At 46.7% G+C, this 22115-nt stretch overlaps 1 protein-coding gene across 1 annotated transcript in view; it reads left to right on the top strand.

Annotated features, from left to right (window-relative positions):
* The window catches only part of ASIC2 (acid sensing ion channel subunit 2), a 951704-nt gene that overhangs the window by 297430 nt on the left and 632159 nt on the right, over positions 1-22115 (top strand). The window lies entirely within an intron of this gene.

The following is a 22115-nucleotide window of genomic DNA, read 5'->3' as shown; positions in this document are numbered from 1 at the left end:
CTGTGGACGATGCTGGAATTTAATGGTTTCTGAGGGCTCACCCAATATTGTCTGGAAAATGTCACTTTTCACCAGGAACTTTCTATCGAGTCATCTAAATTAGTATTTCCCAAACTTATGTATTTGGGACATAGCCTCAGATTTCCGAAACTGAAGGATGAATCTAAGAGGTGTTTCCATGCCTCCCTAAGGCCTCACCCTCAGTGACCGAAATGGTCTGTGCTCCGCCCTCAAGGCACACGCTCACACACACAACACACTCAGCCACTCACTGTGGTCGCCAGCCTCTCCAGGCATCCTCACCACCTCCACCCTCCCAGGCAATGATGGATGATGAATGTGAGGTCACATGGGGCACCTCACACCCCGAGGAGCCATCAGGACACACAGGACACCTGAACTGAAAGGCTGCAGCCCCGCATTTTGGAAACATCTCCGTGAACCGCAGTGACTACTCTTAGTCTGCAGCAACACCCAGGGCCCCCCTGCCTTTCGAATCCAGGCACTGAGTTTGGGTGGCAGAAGCCATGTCCTTGTCATGAGAGAGATTATAAAATCACCCAGGACACTCCTTTCCTGCACTGGGAAAATCGGGGCTCCCAGGGGGTGGCTCAGTGGTACGGATGAGCGGGAACTCTGAGGTTAACTCTGACCACACCGCCCCGTTCCCTCTCCCAGCCCCAATTTCCTCCACTGGAAAGTAGGGATACGTGCCTCCTCCAACAGAGCCTAGTTTTGGACTTCATGCTTTTAAATGTCATTGTCTTTATTTGATTAAAAAAAATCAAATCATATGAAAATTACAAGGAAGAAAATTACAATGATAGCAACAATAGTAAACTGAAATCCTAGCACCTTGAGAGGACTGCCTTCTACCTTTCGGATATTGAGCCCTTGAGCCTCGTTTTATGAGCGCGTATATCTTTGTGTCTGGGGGCAGAGGAAATGATAAAGTTTATTAGATGCTTAGCGCATGGTTGGGAGAAAGACGCATTCGATAAAGGCAGACCAGCGGCACCCCTCCTTCTCACCGTCACCAGATCGGGAGACAGTTCTGTAGCGAAAGCAGCTTAGAATGTGGAGCCAGAGGACATGGATTTGGGTCCCTTGCGAGAGGGGTCACTGGAGCAAACCTGGCAATGTCTGTTAGTGCGTTTCTTCATTTGTGTAATGAGATAATGACGATCGCTTTGTGACAGTGGCTGTGATCAGGCTGGCCCAGATGTCAGTCTTGGCGCTGCCACTGACTGGCTCTGTGACTTTTGAGCAAGTTTCTCTCTCTCTCTCTCTCTCTCTCTTTTTTTTTAATCCTCTTAGCCTTGGTTTTCTCGCGTACAAAACGCTGTTAATGGCCTACATCGTGGGCATTTACCACGGATGAAGTACGCGTGGCCCTCAGCACAGAGACCGGCCTGCGGCAGATACCCCCCCCAAAATGCAAACAGGTCGCAGAAGTGGCAGCAGCAGGACCAGCAGTGATCGAATCAGCACTTCACTGCATTATTGCGAGAATACAATGAAAGAATGCCAACAAAAATTTCAGAAAGTGCTTTACAAGTATTTGTCATTTATTACCCCTACTAATGGATGGTTTAGGTTCATGGCTATTTTATTAGAAAATCTACGAATCACTAGATAGTTCTTGCCCAGAAAAAAAGTGTAAACCGGGCTGGAGAGATTTTAGGGGTCACTGTCCAGGTAATAGCATTAACATTTCAAGGCTCCCCCTCATTTTTATTCATTCTTTCCACAAACACCCATGTAACATTTACTGTTTGAAAAGCATTTTGCTTCAAAGGCGATGGGTAGAGCTGAAAACCTTACTTCCTGTCGAAGCCCTGTTCTGGGCAGTTAATGAACTTGCAGTATCTCATTCAGTCCCAACAGCTGGGAGAGGTGGTTAATCCGGATCCCACCTTGCAGAGGAGTAAGCAGGTGCCTGGCGATGGGTTTGCCCAAGGTCACAGGTCACAGAGCTGGGACGGGGAGGACTTTGGAGTCATGACTTTGAGTCCATGGCCTTTGCACCCCGTCGTCCAGAATCTTCTAGAAGAGCACCTTTGCCTAACCTACGGCACCTATGGAACTCAAAACCCAACCACGGCGTGAGTGTTTCCCAAGCGCCCATGACTTTTAAAGACAGGCGTTTCTTTTCTCTAAATGAAAAATATAAGGTGTTACAAGGCACCCAAGATATCTATGAATTCAAAACACCAGTTGTGACATTTTTCAACTGTTGACTTCAAAATATTTCCTTCTGACTGACAGCCCCTAAAAGCCCACTTCTTGGGTGGAGTGTAATTAATCTCCGTTATTTTGACCGCCACTGGTGCAAACTCATCATCTGTCTCCGCCTGGAAGCCGGCTGGCTCTCCAGCCGCTCCCCACCTCTGTATTCTGGTGTTCACAAAGTGAAATGGGAGCCAGGGGTGGAGGGGATGGGAACGGACTGTTACCCTGGCCCAGAGATGTGTGTGTAGCACTCGAAAGCAGGAGGCAGCTGAGGACAGTGAAGAATGGGGTCAGGTGAGACGAGGCCAGGACCAGCTCTGTCACTACGAACTGTGTGACCAGAACCCACCCCTTGATGACCCTGAATCTTCCCATTTGTGAAGTTGGAATAAAAGAAGCGATGAAAGATGTCCTATGAAACATTTAAATAAGTAAAACGTCATTTGTAAACTATAAACGATTATTATCACTGTTATTATCATTACCACCAGCATTAGCATTACCATTATCTGCGTGGACACCGTGATGCTCTCTTTGCTGTTGGCACAATCAGGCACACATATTGAGCCAAAGCGCAAGGCCACCCCTTTAGCCTTCTGGTAACTGTGTTGTTATATACAAGATCTGGAGACTCACTCCTTCCTGCCTGGGAAATGCCAAAGGTTAAACATCAAATTTGTCTCCATCCCAACCTCATGCTAACCCTTGGCTACACTGCTGAATCTTTTAGTGGGTAGGACCTTGTGGGAACCCACTGAAGGTTGCCTGGTTCCTGACATGGCAAGATCTCCCTAGAAGAGTCTCCTGCTCTCTGGAGCGTAGGGTCCTGGGGAGGATTCTGCATCGAAAGGAACCTGCTCCATGTGATGTTACCAGCCTGCTAGTCTATTGGTACCCTGATGCTTCTCATACCATTGCAAGTCCTCAATTTGCCCATCTGTCTAATGGGACATAGACTAGCAGATCTTGGAGTGCCTTCCTCCTGACACCCTATATTCTCTGTTTCGTGTGTGAGGATTCCTGCCCACCTCTACTCCACAATCAAGGGGGAAAACAGGCTGGCACACCGGGCAGTTATAGCTCCTACTGAAATCCCAGGGCTTCTCCCTCCTTACTGCTCATCACTCCCTATTCTAAACACCAGATGGCTGGACCTGCTCATGTGGCATGAATCCCAGGGCAGATGGCTGACTGGCTATAGGAGAAGGTACTCAACCTCCCTGTGCCTCAGTTTCCTCATCTACAGAAAGGGATAACACTAACACCTATCTCAGGGAGTTGTTGAGCAGGAAAAGCGAGAAGAATACATGAAACGTATAAGCATCATGTCTGCACATGATAAATCCTCAGTCGGTGTGGGTTGCTGACATCATTATTATTATATCAATCATCATCATCATCTTTATCAGTCAGCGTTCAGAGAAGCAGAACCAAATAGGAGTTAGATAACAGATTAATTACACATATGGATTTATTATAATAGATCAACTTCTGCAATCGTAGGGGCTAAGTAAATGCAAGCTCTATAGGGCAGGCAAGCAAAGAACACGAGCAGCCTGGAATCCCGGGGGCATGAGCTGAAATTTGTTGTCCACAGTGACAGTCAGGAAGGAAGATGGGGAAAATGGGAAGTTGGGGAAAGTATTGCAGACCCAGTGGCTGTTTGGAGTCTCTGAGCTCAGGGAAGATCTAAACCATCTTTGAAAATGCTTACCTGACTAGACACCATGAACAGAAGAAGCCCCTTTTGCTTAATTTAAGGCCAACTGATTAGGGACTTTAATCACATCTGCGAAATCCCTCCACAGCAGCACCTGGAGTTTGATTGAATAACTGGAGACGATGTGCGCACGCTACCCAACGGGCACCTTTCCTCACCTGGATGGTGCTTACTCAGCCTCTGAGACCCAGCTCAGGTGTAAGTTCTCCCGGGAGGCCTTCCTTGACCTCTCAGGTTGAGTGCAGGGCACTTCTCTGGGCTCAGTTCCCTTGTCAAAGCATAAGGCCATGAGCTTCTCCCCACCAGACTGAGAGTTGTGGGTCCTAAATCTCACTGAGTGAGTAAGTGATGAGGGAAGATGCTCGGCTCCCCCAGCTGATTCGCTGCTCATTGTGTCTGGAGAGTGGTTGTCAAATCTGTGGCTCCTGGCTGGGGAGATGCCAGTTCGAAAGCCACTAGTCTTCAGGAAGAAGTGTAAATCGGAATTGTTAGTGTTGGGCTGATTTTGTCACCAGAGGAAGGGAGGAGGGAGGAGGGCTCAGGAGAGTCGGATGTGTCAATGGCGCAGGTGCCAGACTCAGGATGGACGCCTTCCCCCAGCAGGTGCAGATCAATCTGCAACTGATGTTCCTCTGGGATTAAGAAAAAGAATACAAAATAACAAAATTAAGTGCAAGTGGGAGAAAAAATGAGAATTACAAATGACTACGACAGACTAAATTTAAAAATAGTTGACACATCTTGCAAACACAATATCCAGAAAAATAAGAATTTTTTTTTTTTTTATGAATTAGCTGCTTGACCCAGCTCTCTAATACTTTCCCCTTACCTTTTACAGCTGCAAACTGGGATTGCTTCTTCATGGGACAACAATTTTGTGATGCATTCTAAGAGTGGATACAAGTATAATTCAGAATTTTATCTCACCTGGTTGATCACAAAAGATATTACTGAGAGTTGGGGGGCATCAAACACAGGTGGAACTGTGCACACTCCTGTTACATGTGTGTGCCTTACAGATTCAGGAATTCTGGTGAATTCTAGTTTGCAAGACTCCATTCAGAGAGCAAAAGAAACATATAGTACATAATGTTATAAACGTATCAACGTACACACTAACCCATTTCTGCAGGGAAGAAAGGTCTCTTTTGACAAGACATCAGTAGAAACTGAACCTTCTTATGTCACCTGATGTGTCCCACCATTGGATTTTCTACACACTAGCTTCAGGCTCTGTACACGTCACACGTTGTTCCTCCTCCATGACCCATGTGGGCACTGATGCTGCAGGACCTGCTCATTTTACTCTATGACCCAGCTCCGCACTTCACAACGCCACACCCAGTGGGCTGGTATGGCGGACAGCAGGTGTATTCCCGGAGGCCATTCCTACACCAGAGTGGCCAGTAGTAACTTAACTACACACAGAGGTGACTTTTAAAATCCCCATAGATATATCCCACTCAACCCAAAATAAATGCATCCCAAATGCAACTTCCCTGTAGCCAGATGCCCTAACTGTCTGAACCACTCAACACCCTCAACTTTTCCTCTAGGTGTGATACAGAAAAAGTCAGATCAGTCTTAACTGATTACCCTTAAGATGTGTTAATTTTGTAAATTTTATCAAAACATGTGACAATGTCACTAGGGCTTTCCAGGAGATTGGAGGGAGCCCATAGGAGTGAAGGATCCCCTTAGGCACCTGAAATGCTGTATGTGTGTGTATGTGTGCATGTACACTCTTGTGTAGGACCATAATCCTCTTGCTAAATCTCACCCCAAAAAAGTCTGTTTCCGTGTCTATAAGATGCAGATAATAGTACGTTGTTGGGAGAATTAAGCAAATCAATGCTGTGCTTATCCGGGTGTCTGGGCCACAGGAGTGATCAGTAAATGTCAACATTAAGTGTCACCTCTGTGAGACACCCGACCTCCCGATGCTCAGTGGCGCTCCTCCTGTCACAGACGCTGTGGATGACTTCTTCATCTTTCCACTTGTACTTGTCAGTCTCCCCCCCGCCTCGTCCCGCCCTGCCCCGATGGGGTTCATTTTGAGGGCTCTTTGTCCAGTTTATTTCTGATTCCTGGCACCTGTCACAGAATTTGGCATCTTAGAGAAGCTTGGAAAAGTTTGTTGACTTCTTTTCCTTGGACTCAATAAGTGTGCTGAATCCTTTTGAAACAGGTAGCTCCATCCCCTAATTGGCCTTTTTATTACATGTGCTGGAGAAGGCACTGGAAGCCCCATCTCCCTTCCTGCTAATAGGTGCCGGCACCGGGCTGGACCCTGGAGGCACACCTTCTGCAAGTGGGCTGTCGGGTCCGTAGAGGACACTTGGCCAGTAACCAAGGCTGCCACCAAGAAGGCGGTAATAATAGCCCTGGCCCCTGGGGCCTCGCAGAAGGGGGTCAGTCTTTCATCCAGGCAACTTTGGGAATCATCGCTGTAATGGGAGCTCGTGAGTGTCTTAAGGGGGAAACTTGCTCTAGCGAGCGCCGTCCTCTCAAGCACCTTGGAAGTGCCTATTAGTGGGCGTGCAACGGGAGCAGTATCTGCAAATCAGTCTTATCCGTCCAAGAAAGCTAATTTTCCGAAGATGTCTAATTAGCAACTCTTTGCTAAATTACTTCCCATCACAGTATGAAAGCAGATGTTTGCAGAAAGGAAAATGAACCCACATGGACAGCAGGCTATAGTTCACACTTCTCACTAAATTCAGACTGAGTTAGTGTAAAATGATCAATTTTTTGCCCTAATTTTCTATTGGGCCCAAAGGGTGACTTGTCTACCTAAGGGAGGTAGGCCATCACCCCCCTCACCCCGCAGCCCCTGTCTTCCTCTTTCTCTCTCACTATAGCAAAATGACCCAGAGCTTAGGACACAAGACAAAATGGCCTGGGGCCAGATTTCCCATGAACTGCTGACAGTGAGTAATGAAGCGAAAGAAAGAGTAGTGAATTTTCATCAAATGGAATTTATTAAATTTAAAGGGCCATTCTTTTTATGAGATTAAAATCTTCTTAATTAGATGTGGATGGAAATATCTTTTTTTATGTGAAATGATGGTGATGGCAGATAGTAAGTTTTTTAAGTGCAAAATATAAAGTTGGTCCCCAATGCACTTTTAGTTGTTTTTTTTTTATTTTATTAATATCATGTTATTAGTTCTTGACATCTAGATGTCTGAGAATCTGGATTTGAACTTGAAGTTCCAGGCCACCCTTCCCTGTACTCTGTCTGATCCATGTGGGAGTCCCAGCGAGAAGAGGTCTGAGAAATTACCCAGGGATCTAGGGCCCTGTTCTTCCTCAGAGAGGGTAACTCGGGCCTCACCTTCCATTTCTGAGTCACATTTATGGCCCTTGAACCTGCCAGTGGGTCAAACAGGTGTTTCCATGACCTGGTACCCTGCCTGGTCTGTCCATCGTGGTGGTACAGGCTTGGGTCCAAATGCAGCTTCTTCTCTTGCATCCAACTGTGTGATCTTGCCAAACCCCTTGACCTCTCTCTGAGACTCAGTTTCCACACCAGGAAAGTGGAACGCAGTAAGTGCCTTGCAGTGACATTACTAACACTTAGCTGATAAGAGTGAACCTGGGTGGTGAGTGCGGAGTCCCGCTCAAGGAACCCTTTGTGCAATTCAAATGCTCTTTCTTTAGTGGTAGAATCTTCCATCTCCTTGGGTGTCTTGCCATCTTTTTAAGGTCCTGGGTTGTGTTAGATTCATCATCCCCTCGAGAACCTGCAATCTGGAATTTCTCAAAGAAAAGTCACTTGAAAGGACATTTAGTGACCGTTGGACCATTGGTCTAATGACCATCCACACAAAATTCTAGTCTCCTAATTCAAGACTTTGGACCCCCCCCCCCCCCAAGCCTCTTGGCACCATATTCTACTCAAAGGCAAAGTGATGCTTTTGGTACCCTGGGCTCTCAGATAGAGGGTTCCTGTGAGTTCCTGCCAAGGGCATCTCTGGAGATGGCATGGCCCAGAGTCAGGTCCACACCTAGAATAATGGAAGAACCTTCTCACAGAGCATCATAAAAGGAAGGGACTTTGTGTTGACAGGACTGGTCGCTGTGTTCTTGTCTTCACATTGTGGGTTAATGACCCTCTTGTCTGTATATCATTTTTACCAAAAAGTTGTCAGCATGGCTCAATTTTCAGTGAATGGGCTCAAAGGGAGTGACTGCCTCCCTGGCCACACCCCCTTCACTTACACCACTGCCTTCCAGGCCTGCCGCCCTCCTCCCATCCATTCCATTGTCCCGCCACGTCTTTAACCTCTCCCAAGACCAACGGCAGAGACAGCATTGATCTTAGTGTTCAAGAAAGGGATTCCAAGGAATGCACACACAGACCCCTGAGCAAAGCAAGAAGCCAGCCATTCAGGGATGCTGTGGAGAGGGGCCTGAGGCCCCTTACCAGGCAGTGAAGTTTAAGACCAGTGGTTGCTAGAGAACTCTTTGAACACAGGTAGTTTGGGTAATAGAGCTGGGAGCAAGATTTAGGATAATGGAACGCCCACCCCCCAGCCCCCACTGATAGGTGTCACTGTCTGTGTCTTCAGTTTCCTTTTGAGAAAGTGTTCGCCATTATTCCTTTCCTGTGATGCTGCCCATTACCCCCATCTTCACTTATCCCATGCCAGGCCCTTCACATACATTATCTTATTATATCCATTTTATAGATGAGAGGACCGAGGCTCCGAGCTATGAAATAACTCAGCCTGGGCCACGTGGCTGATAAGGGCTCAAGCCCAAGAGTCAAATCAAGGCTGCCTGGCCCCAAAGCTCTCAACTGTTAAGTAAATGGCCTCCCTGCCCAAGCAGACCTCGCTCTCCCTCCTGCCCTGCCCTGCTGAGAGCCCCCTACCCCTTTTGAGTAGAGCCTGAGCTGATCCCTGGCACCTGCCTTCTGTGGGCAGTGCCCACCACTCATTTCCTGTCTCCTGAGGGTTTGCAGCTGCCTGCCTCACCCGCCATCCCCCATTGGACTGCACCCACCACTTGGAATTTGTTGAGATTCTAGGATGTTAAATTACTTGCCCACGACATGGGCTGAGCCTGGATTCAAGTTCACATCTCTCTGGCTCTAAACTTTGTAGGTTTTCCCAACAACATGTAGCCACTCAACTTTGTCACCTGCCCCAGCATGACGGCCGTGTGCATTGCACTTGTGTGGGGGTGAGTCTGCATTGGGCTCTTCCACTGCCTTGTTTGTCTCACTTGTGAGCTGGGACACACTCTGGCTGCACGGGGGGGGGGGGGTACTGGTGATAAGGCAGCGTGGCCTGGCAGTTGAGAGCATGGCTGCTGTAGCCAGGTCTGAGCCCAGATATCAGCTCTGTCACCCCGAGAGTGGGATGCTGTGCAGTTCACTCATTCTCTGGACCTCAGTTTCCTGTCTGTAAAACTGAGGTAATGAGAGTCATACTTCACAGCGTTGTGTGAGGATTAAATGAGTTGGAAGAGGAAGGCATTTGAATGGTTCCTGGCATGAAGTAGGCATTCAGTAAATTTCAGTTATTATTGGTGTTATGGAAGGCAAGTTCATGTGCCTTCCACACCATGAGGCCAAACAAACTGAAACATCGAAGTTCAGAGCAGAGAAAGGTTTATTACAGGGCCAAGCAAGGAGGACGGGGTGGCTTATGCCTGAGAAAACCCTGAACTCCTGGAAGGATTTCAGCAAAGCATAGTTAAAGGCCAGGTAAGGGAGGAGGGTCGCAGGGTATGTGATCAGCTCATGCACAATCCTCTGATTGGTTGATGTCAAGGTAGCAGGGTGGTTGATACTATCGACCCCTAGGCGCCAGAAGGTCTGGGAGCCATGGGCTCTTGATCATCAAGTAGTTAATTTCTTCCCTTTGGTGGTGGTTTTTAAGCATCTGAAAAACTCAGGAAATGTACATGAGATACTATTATCTGGGCACTTCAGAGAGGAGCTGCAGCAGCAGATATGGGGAAGGGGTCTGACCCTGCAAGTCCCCACAGGGTCCTGGTCAGTTACATTAGCATCATTCCATTAATAATGCAAGAATCCCCCCTTCATTCTTACTGCAGAGTGTGGAACTTTCTGCATCTGCTCATTCCCCATCCCCTCTAGTGCAAGGATATTGGGGCAAAGCTGAGGTCCTCAGGCTTGTCCGCCAAGAAAGCTGGAAACCTCAGGAAGGCAGGTTACTCATTCCGAGCAGGAGACAAAGACCTGAGCTGGCTTTGTATGTAACTGAACTGATTAAGCGGCACGTTAGCTGGGGATAAAGCGTCTTACCGAATAACTCGGCTTTTGCTGAGCCAGGATGATAAATTCATTCTTAATGCATTGATAATAAAAAGAGATTTCCCCTCCACCCGCTTCTGTGAGTTTCCAAAGGCTTTATAGGGCTTTATCTGTGTTCAACACTGCCACCCAGAGGGCATCTGCAGAATAGCATGAGGGCAGAACAGAACAGATTACTTTTTAAGGAACAGCAGAATTTAAGCAATCCATAAGAGGTTCAAAGCAGACACTCCGGGAGGCCAAATGTGTTTACAAAATGACTCCAGTCATTATGTATTACCCTGGAAATGGCATCCTTCTCTGATTGCATGGCCCTGATGCATGGCTCGGTTATTCCTGGGACTCTTTTATCGAAAGTAGTTTCAGCGCCTGTGACATATATGGTTCATTGAAATAAGCTTTTTATTTTATTTTTTTGAGCACCTCCTGTGTGCATATACCACACCAGCACTGGAGGGAATACAGCTTAAAATGACACTGGGGGAATAAGTAAAATGAGGATGAGCTGACTTTGGTATAAATAATGTCAGTCAGAGTAGCTAGCCACCCTATACAGAGGGCTAGCCAGTGGCGGCTGAGGTTGGTGGGATTCAGAGGAAGGGGTAAAAGGGAGGGATTAACCCTTTGTGGGTATCCACCTTGCAGTCTGAGCATTATCTCACTTAATGCGCACTCTGACCCTAAAAGATACAGTAGAGGTTCCCGTCTCCCAGATGAGGTCCTGGAGGCTCAGAGAGGTTATGTCACTTGCCCAGTGCTGCCCAGCTGAGAGGTGAAGAAGCCGGAATTCCAATCTCGACCTGTCTGGCTCTAAAATTCTTTCTGTGAAGCCTGGCTGTCTATTGAGAAAGAAGAAGAAATTTGTGGGGAAACTGACTCTTGAATTGTCTCAATGGTGACAAGTGTTTATCCCCAGGAGGTGAATTTGATTTTCAGAAATAGTTGAAAATCTCTCTAGGCCAAGTCATTCAATGGATAATAGGATTTGAGGTTATAAAAAAAAAAAAAAGTGTGACTGTAAGGTGTGAAAATTGTTTTGGGTGATATCTGCTGATAAACTGAATGAAAGGTGTTTCTCAAAGTCTGGTAAACAAATGGCTGGCACAGGGCTGCTTTGATGAGAGACAGCATGGGCATCAGGTGTGGCTCGCACAGGGCTGCTTTGATGAGAGCCGTGCCCTTTCGGGTGTCTGGTTCCAGTGAGTTCAGCATCTATAGTTTTCCTTTTTCACATTCATGCTTCTAGTTCTAAGGCAAGAGCTGGTTTCAGAAGTACTCACAGATGATTTCCAAACTCTTCTCAATTCCTGCCCAAGATCTCTAGCAAGAGCTGTTCCTTTCCTTTGAGGAAGGGGGAAACAGGCTTGAGATGAGTGACTCTCTCACTAGGTAGCTCAGTGATTCAGCAGTGATGCCAATGAGACATTGAGGACACACAGCCTCAAACCCCCTACCCTTCTCTTATTTCCCAGGAGAGGGATTTACAGAGCAAGGGAATTGCTATTAACATCCAAGGAAGACCCACACTGGCACAAACCCTACCATGGAAATGAGAGTCAGTGGAGCCAAGAGGAGTCAGTGTAGGACAGTGGGGGAAAAAAGAGGTAATCATGGAAGGCTTCCTCCAAGAAGTGGTACCAAGAACCACTTCAGGGGAAGAAAGGGGCAGTTGGTACCACCTGGTTATCTTGTTACCACAGTCACCTCAAACTTGGTACCCAGTAGGACTTTTAACAATTTCACATAGGAAATTTGTATTCAGTCGGTGATCTTTTCCCTAGCTTTTCCAAACTCCCACTCAGCTAAATGTCACCATAACATACAGCTTAGGTTAATGAAATACAAACAGAAATCTGCTAGGAATTCCTGGGGAGCGTTTTTCTTTCCAGATACAGGTATGTTCCCTTCCCCCTTTCTCCTTCCTTATTCTCCTTCTTGCTTAAAAATGGAGGTGGGGGTGCTGAGAAGGAGCCGCCTTCTTGCAAGGAACTATGGGGGCAAGAATAACAATCATGGAACTTTCATGAAACATTCCCAGCCACCCATAGATATGCCCAAGGCAGACATCACAAATCAATCACTGCACTCTTCCTAATGAGCCCAGATGTGGCTGCCTTAGAATCTCATTCGACCCAGAGCTTCAAGCAGCCACTACCAATCGATCACAGTTGGCCTCTCTGTGAAATCCATTAGCTGTATCTGATCTAACCCAAACTTTCCCTTGACCCATCATTTTGAATAAAAATGAGCCTTGAGAGAAAAGAAAGAAAAAAGAGCTTCTGAAACAATGAGTTAGTGTCATGGCCAGCACTGGGAGCCAGCTCCCTCACTCCTGATAAGCTTGATGCAGTGGGAGGCATATGAATTTGGGGACTGGAGAGCCCTCAGACCTTATCCAGATGGTACCACTCAACGTGGGACATTGAGATCACCACTTCACCTCTCTGAGCTTTGATTTTCTTCACTGTGATGCGGAGCTAGCGTTGCCGACCTCACAGGATGGTTGTGAAGTCCAGCTCTGTGGACGAGGCCTTGAACTTAAATGACATTCAGTCCATCCTGGTGAGCTTCCTTTTCTCTTCCCCCTCGCAGTCTGGTACAATTCCACAGAAAGTGGCCAAAATTAGAAAAGCGTTAACTGAGAAAACGGGGGATGAGATTGGTCTCATTTTCTCAAAATGAATTCTGCTCACTCCCAACCTGCCACCTCCATGTATGAATTTGTGACTTTGCCAAAAGCTAGGAGGAGCTAATCCCCTGCTCAGCTGGGCAGCGGGCTGCCTGCCTGTGGAGGTTTTCATGGCACGCTGGGGCGTGAAAAGTTGATAGGAAAGAAGCAGCTCTTCCCTTCTTGCTACAGCTTTCCTCCTAACCGCCCCATCCCCTAGAGTAATTACAGATGTACCTAACTGTATGCTAAAGAAAAAAATGAGTTAAATTCTCAGCATCATTTTCTGAAAAAATTTCAATTCCTATGCAATTTAAACTTATTAGATACATGAAAACATTTTAACAGGTTAGGATTAACAGATGACAACCACCGTGTATAAAACAGATAAACAACCAGGATCTACTGTATAGCACAGGGAACTATATTCAATATATTGTAATAATTTATAATGGAAAAGAATCTGAAAAAGAATATACATGTATATATATGTATAAATGAATCATTCTGCTGTACACCTGAAACTGACACAACATTGTAAATCAACTACACTTCAGTTTAAAAAATTTAACAGAAAAGACCATCTGGCAGCATAGGAAGCCCTTGAGCATGGAACTTGAACCCTTCTCAGTGTTCTCAGCCCCCTGGGGGTAATGGCAGGAGCCACTATTTACTAAGTGCCTGCCATGCCCCAGCTATTATGCTAAACACATCACACTTCTTGCTCCTTTTCATCCACCCTCACCCCCATCAACAACCTCATTAGTTAGGAAGTATTACTGTCCATTTTTTTTCCACTGAAAAAGAGTTTAAGTAACTCCAAGACCCCACGACTAGTAAATGTCTGAGCTGGAACTTCCTTCTCAGCCTTACAGATCCGGAGTCCAGACCCAGCCCCCAACGTCCCTCCTGAGGTGAGTTTTCACGTTTAGCGCGATCAAATGCCTGGCCCATTGCAGGAGCCCAGGAAACATGAGTTACCTTTCTTCTTCCCCTTCTAGAGTCAGCTTTCAGGTAGCATGGGTGTGCGTGCAGAAAAGTGGGTTCTACCACCTGATCCGGCTGACAGCTCCCAAGAAACTTTGCTGGGTTGTGCAGAGGGAGAGGAAAGAGCCCCCCCCCCACACCGCCCCCCTCAGGCTGGAAACTCCAGAAAGTTCAGCCCTCAGGCAAAACCAGCTCTCTGGCACCTTGAAAAATGCTAATGGATGTTCTGTGGGGCCTTGGCTTGGATTCAGTTTCTACCCACAGGCACAGGCTCAGAGAACATCCCTACAAAAGAGGAAGAATGAGATGGAAACAAAATATGTTCTGTAGATGCAAAGTCAGAAAGAAAATGCAGAGTGACAGGGAGGGAGGGCGGTGCAAAGGGAAGAGCCTAGATGTCCACACAGATCAGATCAGGGCTGCACTTGACTCTGCTCCATACTTGGTGACCTTGGGCAAGTTGCTTACCCTCTCTGGTCCTCAGTTTCCATATCAGTCTATTGAAGAATAGTGAGGGATAGTGGTAACTCCCTCATTGTCAGCGATGATATTCACCCAGAACATGCTGGAAGGGACTACTGGTCAGCGTCCATTCTGAATACTCAGCCCCATGTCTGCCATAACAAGTCATTTGGTATTTTGACTCTTACTCTGAATCCCAGAGCTGTTTGGGGAGGAGCTTTGGCTCCATGCTTGGCCAAGTGATAAATGTGAGAACTCTGCTGGCCCTTTGAGCAGTCCCAGTCCCAGGTGTTGCTCTTGCTCATGGCCCATCGACCACAGGTGACCAAGTCTCCCCTCAATTACAAATGCTTCTCTGTACCAAGAGGTGCCCTCCCAGCCAGCCTGTGGGGTCTAGGACCTTGACAGAGACCTCACAATTAGCTTGTCTTCTCCCAGAAGACAAGTTCTGCTATGGTCCCGGGGAGGGGCGGGGGATCGAGAAGCCAACTCTGCAGGTTTCAATTTGAAAAGCATTCCTGCTATAAAGTATTTCAATTCTAACCGAGGAGTGTGATAAAGCCGTGAGTACCCGGCATCTGGGGATGGGGAATTGCCATCTCCACGGGCTTGATTACAGAGAATTGGTTCCTGCTCAAGAGGCAACTGGCTACAAGGGTGAGAGGCAGATTTATAACCTGGAAAGGGGTGGGGGGTGTTTGCCTGGGAAAGAAATTAGCATCTTCAAACCATAGTAAGAGCTGGCATGGAGCGTGCATCTACGATGTGGCCTGGGATTGTAGCAGGTGCTTTATCGACAAAGAACAGGAAGCAGTCATCAGAGCAGCAAGCACAACGCGAGCACAGGCTGAGCTGGGCTTTGGGCCAGCCCCTGTCCAGGTGTTTTACAAATGTTTCTTCCACTCAGTTTTTATACCAGCTGTGCGAGGCCGGCTTTCATCCCACAGGGGAAGATTGTGGGGCCCCAGGGAAATGAACAGTGACGCTGCAGGGCTGGAGCTGGACTTCTGGTCTGCCCGACCGACACCAAGGGCTTGCTTGCTCTTAATTTTTTAACAAGCGAAGCCTCCATCACACTCTGTTTATTGGAGTGAGAACAGTTAAGCTTAAGATCGGGCATCTCTGCTGTGCACAGCTCACCGCGGAGCTGGGTGAGAGAAGGAAGAATCCGGGTGGCCAGAGGCATGTGGAAACATGTGAGGAATCAGCCAATCACCTGTCGTGTTTCATAACCTCCTACATAGGATCTTGGGTCATCCAGGGACCTTGTGGTTATCCAGTCCAACCCCATCATCTGACAGATGAGAAAACTGAGCCCCAGAAGGGGAAACTGATGTGTCAAAAGCCATGTAGAAAATTAGTGGCAGGTGTGGGGCTGAAATCTTGGCTTTCGGTCTCCGAAGAAGGCAGTCTTTCTACAGAAATGCCCCTTCCACCTACCTCTTGGTCCACCATTTCTCATTCAATTCACAAAACAAAAGATTTCTCCACTGTTGATAGTAGATCATCTTATTCCAGGCTCAAGGTTCTTCAGCCAGGAAAGATCTGTAAATTCTCCATGTCTCTCTGGGTAGATGGGAGTCGCATATGGATCCCTGACACTCACTATATGCAAATGTCTGTATCTGAGGTTAAGGGTCTGTGAATAAAGGCGTTCCAGCTTCAGAAAGAAAGAGCACGGCTCAGACACCGTCACTCACCTCTGGGTCCCTGGGCCCATTTCCAGGCCACAGTAAGACTTCAGTGCATGCGGTTCAGTCTTAGTGAACTTCAGAGCAACAGAAAACCCACATGTCTCAAAGCTGGTTTACTTCACCAGCCTGGGCTCCATTTCAGTGCTTATTTGTGGATTCAGAGCAAATGAAGCCAGAGTAAATTTGTGGTGTAATTATTCTCTTTTTCAGGATTTCACATTGAAGCTCTGAGATTCTAGAGGGCTTACAGAATGAGAAGCAGAGCTCTGCATTGTGTTTTAAATTAAACTGTTAGAGTTGCTTTTTAAAAATGTGTATGTAACTTTTTACAATAAGGAATGCCTTTAACTGTGTTTCCACTTCTAAGAGAATCTATACAGATGTTACACTGCTTGAGTTCATTAGAAGGAAATCACTGAAGCCAGTCAATGGGTTAATTATCTCCAGATTGGGGTGAATAAAATTCCACCACCTATGGCAAACAAAGTTTACAACCTTGAGTAAAATGAACACAGTTTTCAGAACAAATATTCTAATAAATGCAGTGCCTTAAAAGAAATATTTATAGCCTCAAGGTTATAAATAACTGGCTTTAGAACTTTGAAAATAAACTTTTCAATAAGACAAGTATTTTGTTGTATATAGATTAGGTAGAAACTTTACAATGGCCTGATATAAACGATGTAGAAATTTAACTTAATTTTTTGGAAACTAGTTTGGAGATAATCCTTTGACCTTCTCCTTATAAATTTATACACCAGTTAATTGATTCAAGGGTTTTTGTTTTTTTTTTGTATTCTAAAGAGTTGTGTCATGGATTCTTAAAGCCTCTTAGATTTCCTGCTTAAAAATAAAGTGTGGTTTTAAGTTTTATTTTAATCAGAGTTGATAAAAATAACATTGGGGCTTTTTTATTCGTGCACTTACTGGTTATGAAGTAGTAAGTCAACTAGTAAGTAAACATATATTTGTATATATATCTGAAGTCTGTCTGGCATCAAATCAGGAACACCCAAGAAGCTTAGTGGGTTCTTTCCAAGATCATAAGGGATGTTTCAAGTGGTCTGACTTAAAACATAAACTCTGCAATAGACAGGAAATAAACTTTCAAAACCCCTGGGGAAGTCACAAAGAGAGAATGGCTGAAACCACGCCTCACTGGGGTGATGTGTGTGTGACCACTGGGAAGGATGTCATGGGAAATGATCAGAAGACACCATGGAAAAGACACACAAGGCTTTCAAATGTGATCTGCAAACCCAAGTCAGAGGGACAGATGCTCTGAGTCACACGTGCCGATGGGCTCTCACGCTGCTTCTTGCATGGACTCCCCTGAGCAGCCTGCTCCAGGGGAAACACCAGCAAGGACTTATTTCTGTTTAATGATGGTTAATAACTATCATAAGCAACGCCGGCTAGGGCTCTGTGTATTTATGTTTGTCTCCATCAGCGTCTCTCTATATATTAGAGTTTATAACCATCAAAATCAACTGATAAGTAGAAGGTGGAGTGGCAGTCCTGGGGAGGAGAGGACCCAGGAATGAGCTGAAACAGCTCAGATTTTTTTACTCTTTTCATCAAGGATCAAATTGGAGACACGGAGCTTAACTCTCAACATCTAACCTCGTTTTAATGAACGGTTCCTTTTCTTCAGACTTGGCTGAAAACCATCCCTTCCCCCAGGGGGAGAAAAATATTTGTGCGTTTCAGAGCAAAGTGCTCCGTTACCCAAGCAAGACAGGCAGAGGAGCCCAGCACGAACGAATGAGCTCAGCCCTCAGCTCGGCACCCAGGGGAGGGTATAAAGCGGGGAAGGTGAAGTGTCAGAGAGAGGAGATTTCTCTGAAGCGTGTTGTGTCCGTATTATGCAGAGATGTTAGCTGGTGTCACTGCCTTTCACATCACGCCTGTGGAGAGTGGCTTCACGGAGACCCCTTGGCAAGTGGTCTTGAGTCGGAGCCACCTGTGATGGCAGGGGGAGGACCCCTCTTGGAGGGCTCCTGCCAAGGGGGTGGCCTGCTAATGCAAGAAGACCCCTCCCAAGCACCTGTGCCGGGAGAGGAGGCAAGATGGGGGTGTCCACAGGGGACCACATGGCGGGTAATACCTCATCCGTGTCTGAGAGTCATGGGAGGGGCCCCCCAGGACCTCACAAAGGTGCCTAAAGGAAAGTCCTGTCTTGGGCTAGCCTCCAACCCCATTGTGCTCCATTGCCAAATCATGACAGCCCTAGTGAAGTAGAAATGTCCCCATCCCCAGTCTGTTCTCCCCAAATTGTTCTCTTACTGGAGGGATCAGAAGTCATCAGGGGAAGCAGAAAAAGAGAAGACCCCAAGCACACAGGCATTTCCCACTCCAGGCTTCCGGGGTGAGTGGGGGCTTGGCGAGAAGCTTACAGTTCAAACTTTTAAGAATTACATGGGATCGAACATAGTATCGCTGAAATCAGACTATTTTGATATTCGCAGCGACCAGAGGACTTTTCATTTCCTGAAAGTGACAGGAAATGGAGGGACCCGCCGGTCGAAAAAGTAGTCTGGTCAGACAGTCCTAAGAGGAAAAACGAGAGCCGTTTTACAGTTGCACCCTATCAAGTCCCACTCTGTCACCACGGTGGTTATTTTCATCCACTGCTCTTTCTCCTCCAGGTAGCGGGGGTATCGTCCTGAGAGTCGGGGCGGGGGCTGCTAACACTGGTGCTGGTTGATAACCATTTGACAGGCAGGCAGTTTTGTAGGTCAGCATCAGAGGATGCCGGGGCCGATGGCCCGTGAGCAGAAGAGAGTGTAAAGATCAGAAGCAGTGGAGGGAAATGGAAGAGGAAATGTCAGGCACATGAGGGTACTGATGGGAAAGAGAGGGTTTGGTACATTGTACGCACTGCTCAGACTCAGACTGCAGCAGGGCGGTACTTTCTCTAAAGAGTGGCTCTTCAACTAGCAAAGGCTTGAGAATCTGGGAGGAGTGCCATCCTCAGGATGGATCTGATGCAGGGGAAATCCTCCGGCACAGAAAAAGATAAGCAGAGGGGTTGCCAGGAATGGGATGGGGCAGAAGGGCCCTGGCAAGTGAGGCCCAGAGGCTTGTATTAGTCAGGAAGGGGCAAGGTTGTGCTACAGTAACAAACAGCCAGCGCATCTCAGTTGACCTGAGATAAGTCCTCTGCAGGCTGGCTGGGGGCTCTGCTCTGCACTGTCCTCGCTCTGGGGGCCCAGCATGAAGGAGCAGTTACTATTTGGAACATGATCTATGACCGAGGCACAGGGAAAAGAAAGTGTTGTGTTGTACCCTGGCTCCCAGAACTTCCACCCAGAAGGGACTCACCACTCCTCCACTCTCATGTCTTTAGCCAAAGGGCAGGCATCACTTGGGCGCACCCAAGTTTGCAAGAATGGAAGGGAATAACCCTCCCATGGTGATGGACGTGGCCATTAGTGACCATGATGTAATCTGTCCCGGTGTCCAAGGAGAAGGGAGAAGGCGCTTCTGAGCTGGAACGAGAGGATGCTCTTGGGCTTAGAGATGGCAAACTGGAAACCGTCAGGGCTAGAGGTGGGAGCTAGCATCTCACAGCAGCCCAGGCTGACCTGCTATTCCCTGAGCCAACCTGAATTAAATGAGTACATGGACTGAGAGCTGAGGTCTTCCTCTGTTCAGCCCTTGTTCATTCATTCTCCAGACATTTATTGAACACATGTATGCACCAGGCAGCAGAGGGAATAACTGACAAGATACATGGTCCCTGACCTCCTAGAAATCACAGGCAAAGAGACTTGTACCCCAAGAACTCCATCAGATGAATTGAAATTGGGGGGAGGGGCAGTCTGGTCGAGGGGGAAGGGCTCTGGGTTTGGCGTCAGAAGGCCTGATACTGTTTGAACTTAGTGTGCGACGTTGGTCAAGTTCATTCTCCTCTGTAGGCTTCACTTCTGTTTTATTCAGGGATCTTATTGCAAAGTTCAGGGCCTAGTCTACTAGCTTAATTAAATCAGAGAAAGGTGATGGCGGGAGAGAAAAGTATCTGATGGAAGCCAAGGCCCAAGGGAGCAGAAGTCACGGACCTCGGTCTCCCGGTTGCTCCAGTCTCTGGTCCCTGCTTCTCTGCCCCACCTGCAACCTTCCTCTCTCCTCGCTGATGGGGCTTCGCTGCCTCCGTACGGTCACCCCAACCAGGGCTGCTCCAAAACGGGACCCAGGGAGGCCTCCTGCTCTCAGACACGTCATCTCGAAGCCCCACGCCCACAGCTACCGAGCCCCGCGGAGGGAGAATGCGATTGGCCCGGACTGAGCTCTGTGTCCACTGCTGGTCCAATCAGCTCTGGCTGGGGGAGGGGTCGTGGGGCCGTTCGGTGAGGACCGTGGGAGTGGACGTTCTGAAAGCGTGGGCTGGGTCTCAAAGAAGTGGGCCTAGGGAGGAAGCGGTGGGCATCGTCGCTTCACGGAGCGGCTGTAAAGCGGGGAGGGTCATGTTCCGTTATCAAATCCCTGCATCCGGAGGTGCTTCCATATTGTCTCCCTTGAACCCAAAGCAGCTGGTTAAGCAAATTCATTTTAATGGTGTTTTTGGCGCACCCTGTCGGCCAAAGAGTGCTGCTGTGGAATAAAAGGCCAGTCTATTAAGCAAATATTTTAGGAGGAGCCTCCTCCTATTTAAGGCTCAATATGTGCATTTTGTGGCAAAGTCAGGTCCTGGGGGCAGGGCCACTCCTAGATTCAGGGGACTTAAGCAAGAGAGCGATGGAGACCTAGAGACCGTAAGTCTAAATATTAAAGGGGCAAGAATCAAGTGCTTCCCAAAATAAATAAAACAAGCTCTTACCTTGAAGACTATACCTTTATAAGTATATATGTAGAGAAAGATGTTAAATCTCTAGATATATCTAGATATAAAGGTACACACACATATATATATAAAGCTGGATATATATATATATGTTTAATATGTTTGTATATATATAAAATCTTGCTATGGTTTATATATAGTATATATAACTTTATACACACATGTATCTTGCTTTATATATATATACAATGTGCTTTTTATATCAAGATGACAGAATTCAGTTTTTATTGAACATGTCTGGGAGTTCTGTTGATGACACAGTGATGTTTGGATGATTTATAAAATAAAAACATATCTTGTTTATAAATACTATATATTTGTTCTGTACAATTTATTTTCGCTGCTACCATTTCAGCAGAAGCACTGATTGTGTTGTAAGAGTCAGTACTCTCACATACCATGTGCTTTATTGAAAGTCATGTCAAATTAGTCAACTTCTCTTGAGTCTTTGCAACTCAGTTTTAAGAAATTATTACTATGATTAATTCGAATTCGGACAAATTGCTCTTCTGAGACCTTAGCAACTGGGACTGTCAAAAAAAATTATCAGCGAAAACAATTTTAGGTTCAAACAAAGAGGATGAATTTTACATATCGTGTTCAAGCACTGCAGGGGAGTTGCATATGATAAATTATTTTCTCAGAAGACATTATTAAATATGTGAATTTCATTTTAAAAAAATCCCTCTGATGGTTAATTTTATATGTCAACTTGACTGGCCTAAGGGATGCCCAGATAGCCGGTAAATATTATTTCTGGGTGTTTCTGGAAGAGATTAGCATTGGAATCCATAAACTGAGTAGCGCAGATGGCCCTCCCCAGTGCAGGTGGGTCTCATCCAATCCGCAGAGGTCATGAGTAGAACATAGAGGCAGAGGAGGGAGAACTTGCTCTCTTTGCATGAACTGGGACATCCAACTTCTCCTGCCCTTGGCAACACCACTAGCTTCTCTGGCTCGCAGACAGCAGTTTGTGGGGCTTCTCGGCCAGCGTAGTTACATGAGCCAGTTCCTGTGCTAGGTCGCCTTACACGTGCATCCACATGTGTGCTATTGGTTTTGTCTCCGACTCTAATACACTCGCTTATATCACGCACACGACACACATACACATTTAAGAATAAGATGAGTTATTATTTATTATTGCAGCATGACCTTCAGCTCCCCCCCACAACTATGTTTGTGATTTTATGAATACTTCACTAAGTCATGAGTTAGTT

This window comes from Camelus dromedarius, chromosome 16 (assembly GCF_036321535.1).
Source record: "Camelus dromedarius isolate mCamDro1 chromosome 16, mCamDro1.pat, whole genome shotgun sequence".
NCBI classification, from domain to species: domain Eukaryota; kingdom Metazoa; phylum Chordata; class Mammalia; order Artiodactyla; family Camelidae; genus Camelus; species Camelus dromedarius.
The sequence above is the reverse complement of the archived record's forward strand: the minus strand, read 5'-3'. Positions and strand labels throughout refer to the sequence as shown.